We start from the raw sequence: 9,214 nt of genomic DNA on the forward strand, positions 1-9,214 counted from the left end.
TGGTTGAGTGAGTGCATCAGACGAGAAGACGACGAAGAAGTGCTGCTGCAGAGTTAGCGCATCAGAGGAAACCAAGAAGAACTGCTGTGCTGTAGCCTCAAATTTCTGGCATGTCTAGAACAGCGGTTCTCATTTCCAGTCCTCGCGTACCTTCGCTCTGCACATTTTGTGTGTTTCTCTTATTGCTTTATATACGTTTGTTATATTTGACTGTAAGTGCCCTGCGAAGTGGACATTACCGGATATTCCGCCATGATTCCAGTTTGAAGGGAGCGTATATGTTCCATACAAAGGGCATTTAAGTGTGCGAGACATGAATTTAAATTGTATTTATTTACAGAGGTATATTATGTCCCACTTCACGCTTCTCTAGTAAGTTTCGTATGTGTGTGAAGATGCTGCAGGCAGCGGAAATCTAAATGAATATTGTGAAGTGAAGTAAACTTCAATGGATTTCCCCTGCTCAGGGAGTAGGGAGCAATGCACACTGTATAGGGACCATGTCAATCAGAACACAGTTCATGCACGGAGCTCACTTCTAACGAGATGATCCGAATCAGGTGTGTTAACAAAGATTGGTCTAGAACAATTCTTACAAGTATAACACGGTGTAGCTGGGCGCCGCGGACAGACGCCGAACGGCGCCACCGGTGTGCCTACACTCATATAGAAAATAATGTATTTGCATTTTAAAGACGTGGCGCGACGCTGCGCGACTGCCTGAAACGCTGTTTTTTTTTCACCTCCGTGCCCAAATGTCTTTGTTTGGGCTTCCGAAAGCGGATGATGTCAGGAAACAGTGGTTGCAATTTACTTTTTAACTCTGTTCCTGAGCATTATAACCCCAATTTGCTATTGTGTGCTGCGCATTTTACTGAGGACAGCTTCCACATCACGAGTGAGAAGTGCCGGATTCGCCAAAAGCGTTTGTTGAAAGACGGAGCAAGGGGCGTGGCAGTACTGAAACACCGTCTAAGCTTTTCGCCAATCACAACGCACTGGGACAGCTAACCAATCACAACACATTTTGTTTTTCGGAAGGCGGACCTTCATCAAAGCCGGAACTAATCGAGCCGTTTGTGCCAGCCTGGGGAGAGAGGTATTGTAATGTAAATTATGTGAAAAATAATGCGTTTTTCGTACCACCAAGCAGGAGAGCATGTTCTAGTACACCCCCAAAACAAATTCAGGACTTTGTAAAAGAGCATAATAGGACCCCTTTAAAAATTATTCTAGCTATTCCAAGCGTTATGATTGCAATGGGTGGGTGTTCCTGTTCAACAGTCCAAAACGCATCAAATAAAGCGCGCACATCCATAATAAAGCGTGCCTCACATGGCTCCAGGGCATGAATAAAGGCCTCCTGTAGCGAATCCATGCGTTTTTGTAAGAAAAATATCCATATTTCAAACGTAATAAACACTTTTCTATCACTTCTGCTATCTGTCATACGCGGAAGCCGTTCCGGCAGATGACGTAGGACGTATGCGTCGCGCACCTCTGAGATATGCTAGTCTCGCATGTTTGTTTACAGGAGCATAGGATGCCAAGTTTCCTTACTTTAGCAAAGGAAAACCAGTTTCCTCTTGGATTATATCAAGATCCTCTGACATTTTTCTTTACAAATCCTTGGTTTGTACTTCTAATTCATGATATTTTGTTCTCTCTCCGCGTTCCTCACTCATCACTAATCGCACAACGCCGACGTCCTATGTCATCCTCCGGAACTGCTTCCACGTATGACAGTTTGCAGAAGTGATAGAAAACTGTTTATTACGTTTGAAATATGGATATTCACTACAGGAGGCCTTTATTCACGCCCTGGATCTGTGTGAGGCATGTTTTATTACAGATGCGTGCACTTTATTTGATGTCTTTTGGACTGTTGAACAAAAACACCTGCCCACTGCAATGATAACGCGTCGAATAGCCAGGACATTTTTGTTGTCCTACATCAAACAAACATCATGTTGGAAATATCCCCTACACCAAACCTAACCCTACCCGATAGTGTTAACGAATGCAAAAGTGATATAAAAATGTATTTGTTGATGCAGCCGTGCTATTTTAACTTCCTTATGCGGATTTGAGCTGTTGAACCGTAGTTTTACGGGGTTCGTATCAGAGCTGTTCATCACCCAAGTGCAACGCCCTATCGCATGAGCTACCGAGCAAACCTACGGAGTTAGAAAACTCATGCATATGAAGCTAGATATGTGATGCTAACCTTCAAATAAATCAGTTTTCAAATGTCGCAGCATGTTAAAATTGTTTTGAATTCATATCAATAGTCCTCAAGTAATTATGCGAAAATTAGGCTTTATTAAATCTAAACTGTGTACCTACAAATCATACTTTGTGTGAAAAGGAACAAAAGTTGTGGGAGTTTTACTGCCTCTAGTGTTCATTTCAACTGGGAACTGCAATGATTTGTATGTATAAGTACGTTTTTTTTTTTGTTTTGCAGAAATGTTGGAGTCCGGTCTCGAGTACTATTTTTTTTTTTTAAAGGACTCGGACTTGCAATTTTACTCGGACTCTAGCTTTTCAGACTTGGAAAATATGTCCAGGGACAGTTGACGGAAATGTCACTGACTCATTGCATTTCCACAAAAGTGATATGCAGTATTTGCATGCATTTTTAAGTCTTGTCCAGTACTTGAAAGCCGACGGGTTTCTGTGCGTGCTCAGAGAATAACGCGTCTCTCAGTCAGAGTGCGAATGCGCTTAAAGGGATAATTCACCCAAAAATGAAAATTTGATGTTTATCTGCTTACCCCCAGGGCATCCAAGATTTAGGTGACTTTGTTTCTTCAGTAGAACACAAACAGATATTTTTTTTAACTCAAACCGTTGCAGTCTGTCAGTCTTATAATGGAGGAGAATGGGAATCACGGCTTTGAGAGTAAAAAAAAACAAAACCAAATTAAACCTTGCGGCTCGTGACGATACATTGTGTAAAGACACAAAACGATCGGTCTGTGCAAGAAACTGAACAGTATTTATATAGTTTTTTTGAATGAATGAATCACCTATCTCTCAAATGGACCATTGACACTCCATCTACAATCTCAATTAGGAGTGTCAATGGCCCCCTTGAGAGATAAGTGGTGGTAATGCACTTATAAGTCTGCAATCCCCTGTAAAGCAAGAAGACGACCCCCACGTGCCTGCTGTTAAGAACGTGCTCAGGAGGATGCGCCGCAGCTCATGACAGTTCGGAGGTAAAAAAACTATATAAATACTGTTCAGTTTCTTGCACAGATTGTTCTGTGTCTTTACACATCAATGTATCATCACGAGCCGCAGGGTTTAATTTGGTTTTGTTTGTGTATGTTTTTTTTTTCTTAAGTGAACTTGAACAGTTGGGATAAATATGGATGTCAAAATATTTGAACTATGCTTCAGATCTTAAAGCAACAACGTAAACCTGCAGCCGCCGACTGCGTCATAAATGTTAATCAAACAAAATGAAAGGAGAAAATCACTCGCTGCTCTTGATTGAATCACTTATCAACTTTAATAAGAATCATCTACATTTAATGTATACAGTGAAGGTTATTTTTACATTTATTACTTCATGAAATGTCTGTAGTAGGCTATTTCTGTAGAAGCCTTTACTACTGAAAAACAAACAATTGAGTAATACATTTATTTATAATTTATCTTGTAAGTAATACTTGGAGTATTTACTTGCCTTAAGTAAGCTTGAGAATGTTTTATTACATTAGTTTATAATTTTTTTTTGCTTTTGTATTAGTGGCAGTTTCTAGCTTCAAAGACAAATTTCTCTAACATCTTTGCAGCAATAATTTTTATGGTTCCAAAATCACCTTGGGTGTGCATTATTTTCTAATAATTCAACGGCCCGTCATCAATTATTCCTTACATAATGTAATTTATTGTGCACAGCACCAATTAACAAGCAGAGTGGGGCAGCAAATGGCAAAATCATTCATTTTTTAATTGGAACCAATCAAAAGGATCACATTTTTCATCCAGTTTTTTGTTCTCTCTCTCTCTCTCTCTTTTCATATTTCCCTTTGGGAGCAATTCTTTCCCCTTTTATATTTTCCTTTCCTCTGATCCATGTTTCTTTTTTTATAATTTTAATGGTCTCACATCATAATTATTACTGATTAGCACTCACCTAATTGCAGTACCGTCCCATTGCTTCTTCTTTCTCAGAAGGAAAAAAAAAAGTGAGTGCTCTCCTACAGTTGGACGTGACATTCTTGGGAAAGCTGACATGGTACAATCTTTTAAGAATGTGCATTCTGCACTGGTTCTGAATTACAGAGCGGCTCCAGAACAGGGTAATCAGAGTATAATTTAGTTAATGGAACTTGAATGGACTTATCCTCTGATATTAATAGCAGCCGCATTAAACGCCGCTCGTCTTCTTTCTATGCTACATTGATTGTATGTAGTTGTTCATCAAACCTAATCAATGCGGTCTGGACTTGATAGCTAGCTTGAAACACAATTGAGGCCAATGCTAACCTCACTATAGCGAACAAATAAACATGCAGCCAAGAAAAATAATAATAATGCAACAATGTCATTGAAATCTTGTCTATTTTTGGTTGGTTTCACTGAATCATTTAATGTTACAGAAATGAGCAGGTTACAACAGAGTTAGAACGTTAATAGCAATACAGACGCAAGTAGATGTATCATTTATTTGTTATGAAAGTCCAATTCATAAAGCAAGACTGTAGAATGCAATGTGATATTGTGAACTTTTTCAGCTTGCAGTGATCATTTCAAGCCCTAAATACATGCATTATCTATGCAGACATTCTCTTCTCTACAGTGACTTTAACAGGCTGCATTCTTCTGCCAAATTATTTCAGTGGAGGATACTCAAGTGGCCATAAGGAATGTAATAGAAAAGAAGAACAGCTATTGTATTTAACTTAAGAGTTCTAAGGGCTGTATTTGCCAAGAGTCTAATCAAAGATAAGTTATACTTGTGCCAAAATGCTCCAAATTCAGTTTGGGAGGTCGTTTTATAACCGGAGGTAAAGAACAGATTGTTTCTGGATCTGGATAGGTTAAGCACCTTTTAAGTGGAGAATTAGATGACGGGACACAAACTGATTGCAGCGGTCAGGCTGAGGTGAACAGAGCTTTATAAAAGAGCAACTCCTCCAATGAGGACAAGTGGAAGAAGAAATTTGATCAAATAAAAACATCTCCAGTTTTCACAGATCAGATAAAGATGCAGTTAAGATTCAGTAAATGTATGCCTGGTTTTATTTGAAAATTCACAGATGGAGCTTGCTGTATATCTTATATTCTCTGTAACTGCATCTGTTTAATAGTAATTTAAGTGTTACAGAATTGTCACAAAAATGTTAGTGTAATATTACTTAATGCGTTTGGAGTTTAAAATGCTATTACGCACCAAGTTGTTTCAAAATGTCACAGATGGTAACCCTGCTGGAAAAAAAAAACAAAACAAAAACAAAAAAACAATAGAAACCATCACAGAAATTCTACAAATAGCCTACCATTTCAAACATTACAAACCATCAACTTTTAACCATTAAAAAATAGTTTTCTGCAGTGTGTTTTGGGACATATTCCATTAGGATTTACATGTAGTGGTTTTAACAAGCCGCCAATAGAAGGTGATCAGTTACCAGTAGAAACTCACAGGGTCCATTACATTTTCCATTAAAACCAATACAGGTCCCAGTAAAACCATTTTGTAATGGTGCCTATTGTTTTTTTATTTTTTTCAGCAGAGAAAACTGAACTGGATCATCAATTAACTGAATTCTGTTGGGGAAAAAAATGACTTATTGTCCTCTTGCTGTTACAGAAGAGGCTTGACACAACAGGTTAGTTATATTCAAGTGTTTATTATTGGTCACAGTGAGTACTGGTGTTGAGTCCGGAGGAAGTGCGGGTGAGGGAAAGGTCCGTGAGAGAGTGCAGAGGATATGGAGAGTGGAGTAATCCGAGTCTTGGGCTTTAGTGAGGCTGGAAGATATCCGGGGGAAGCACACACCTCAGCGATCCGGGAACTAGGAGATGCAGGAGACACTAGGAGGAACACAGGAGGTAAGCAATGCACGAAGTATTCAAAGGTCATCAGTAGCAAAGTCAGTGAGTCCTCTACGTATAAAGGAGACCGGACAGTGAGGGTGTCTGAGGTGTGTGGTTTTATGCAGGCTGGTAATGAGGTGCTTGATTGGTGACAGGTGCTTAGAACTCAGGTGAGAGGGATCATTGTGATTGGGTGGTGGCAGAGCCTGGCCGATCTGTTACACTTGCATTTTTGACAAACTACTTTCCTGTTTGACTCTCTAAAGGTGCTTTGACACAATCAGTATCGTATAAAGCGCTATATAAATAAAGATGACTTGACATGATTTTAAATACTGTAACACCTGGTAAATTTATTTATTTTTTACTTCTGCTTCATTTTAAAGATGTAATTGTGAACAGTAGTAATATTTGTAAATGTTTGTTTGCTAACATTTTGTTTAGCTTGTTTAGTCTTTTTTAGTTCATTAAACAAAGTTTAAACTGAATTGTGCAGTTGTATTACAGATGTAATGTTTGTCAACTGGAGCTTTAAAGGGATAGTTCACTCAAAAATTTGCTGTTAATTTACTTACCCTCAGGCCATCCAAGATGTAGGTGACTTTTTCTTCAAGCCTGTATGCTTAGTCTGTATGAAAAAAATAAATAAATAAATAAATAAAGGCTATAATGTGTGTTTTTAGTGATTGAAAAACACCAGTTAATCATTTTTAATAATTTTGTTAAACTATAAAAATATATAATAACTAGTTCCACAGCAATTTCTTAAGATGCACAAATAATAAATCTTAGTTGAGGTAACATATAAAACACACGGAGTAAATGGTTAAATTTTAATTGACGTAACTTGCTGTAGTTTTCTAAACATTTGACCAATTAAAACATTTTAGCTGAGTGGACTATAAAACTAGTTCAGTAAAGGTTGAGCCAACTAAAAAAAATAACAATTCAGATAACACTTTGAAGAGAGAAATTGACTGAACGTAAAAGTTCTGTGGAACTAGTTACTAAATAATAATTAGTTGAAGCAGCTTGACATTTTTTACAGTGCAGGAATGAGTCGTTCATTCACATCACTAATGCTATTCTCATTTAGAAAAGGTCAAAGAAAAACAGTATTACCCATCTAGACATGGTCATTAAAGGGATAGTTCACCCAAAAATGAAAATTTGATGTTTATCTGCTTACCCCCAGGGCATCCAAGATGTAGGTGACTTTGTTTCTTCAGTAGAACGAAGATTTTTAACTCAAACCGTTGCAGTCTGTCAGTCATGGACTTCTAATGGAAGTGAATGGAATCATGGCTTTGAGAGTAAAAAAACAAAACAAAACCAAATTAAACCCTGTGGCTCGTGACGATACATTGATGTGTAAAGACATGAAACGATCGGTCTGTGCAAGAAACTGAACAGTATTTATATAGTGTTTTACCTCTGATTCACCGCAATGTCCGAAATGTCCTGAGCGCATTCTCAACAGCCGGCATGTGTCTTCTTCTTCTTGCTTTATGGCGGATCGCAGACTTATAAGTGCATTACCACCACCTATCTCTCAAATGGACCATTGACATTCTATCTACAATCTCAATTAGGAGTGTCAATGGTCCATTTGAGAGATAGGTGGTGGTAATGCACTTATACGTTTGCGATCCGCTGTGATGCAAGAAGAAGAAGAAGACGCGAACGCACTCAGGACAGTTTGGACATTGCAGTAAATCATAGGTAAAAAACGATATAAATACTGTTCAGTTTCTTGCACAGGCCGATCGTTTCGTGTCTTTACACATCAGTGTATCGTCACGAGCCGCAGGGTTTAAATTGGTTTTGTTTGTGAATGTTTTTTTGTGTGAGCCGTGATTCCAATTCACTTCCATTATTTGACTGACAGACTGCAACGGTTTGGGTTAAAAATCTTCGTTTGTGTTCTACTGAAGAAACAAAGTCACCTACATCTTGGATGCCCTGGGGGTAAGCAGATAAACATAAGACTTTCATTTTTGGGTGAACTATCCCTTTAACAGCATAAAAAGGTATCCATCTTTGGGTACTAAAATTACGTCTTTCAATACTTATCTCTCTGTGTGGTAAGCCTGTGGAGATAGTGAAGGTGGAATCCATGTGGCTTCGGCAAATACAACTTGCCATCAAAATAAATCATAAATGGTTAATTATGACTTTGTTGAGTATTAAACAACAATATTTTTTTGACCTAGGGTCAAAAGAAGGACAAAGATGGTATGTACAGTGTGTCATCTCTGCCATCTGTCACACACTCTCTCTCTGGATGTGTCTGTCGAGTTATGAGGTGTCCCGTGCCGGCGCTCAAGCCTGCATGCTGTGCTGACTCTGCAGCTTGAACATGCTCTCCTCAGCATGCAGAGACCGCTAAGTCATCTCTCAGTCCCAGGATATTATTCCCACAGACTTCCAAGCAGCCACAGAATGACAGGAGAATACACTTTTCAGTGAATATCTTTATTTTTTGTTAGTCTAGTTCAAATAATATGAAGAGAGGGGGCCGAACACAAACACCCAACGACCTCTCTCTGTCTATATACACACATAGTTTTTTTTTCTCACAAAAATCTGTGGGTACGACATCATATATTTAGTTGTTTGTCATTTTATAGTATTATTCCTCTTTCTGTGAAATCTAAAAAAATATATAATAATAATAAAAAAATCCTCTTATCAGCATGACAAGCTTTGAGCACCACATATTCAGCTTTGGGGCTGCTGGTAATGCCAGTGCATCTTTGGAAAAAGCTATTCCATCAGGGCTTGATTGAAAATCTGGAGTAGCTGAAGCCGGCGTCTATTTCATGTGCCCATGTCCTTGGTTTTCATCTTCAGAAGGTGTCTGGGGACCTGCAGATAGATATAGGAAATTTGAGCAAAAACGAATGTCTCAAGCAAAAGAAATCAATTCAGGCACAGAACTGCTGTGATCTTAGTATCAAGCTTGGTGAGGATTCTCATCACACATACCGTCAGCAAGGGTAATTTCAAACAATCTCATAAAAGGGAAATATTGAAAATATTGTTGAAGAGCTTAAAAATGAACTATTTTGGATTGACTATTTTGTCTTAAAGATTTGCTAGACTTCATTATGGGATACTGGATTTTACACTAAAAATAATTTTAGGTGTAACCCGT

This window comes from Sinocyclocheilus grahami, unplaced genomic scaffold (genome assembly GCF_001515645.1).
Source record: "Sinocyclocheilus grahami isolate Dianchi unplaced genomic scaffold, SAMN03320097.WGS_v1.1 scaffold35.1, whole genome shotgun sequence".
NCBI classification, from domain to species: domain Eukaryota; kingdom Metazoa; phylum Chordata; class Actinopteri; order Cypriniformes; family Cyprinidae; genus Sinocyclocheilus; species Sinocyclocheilus grahami.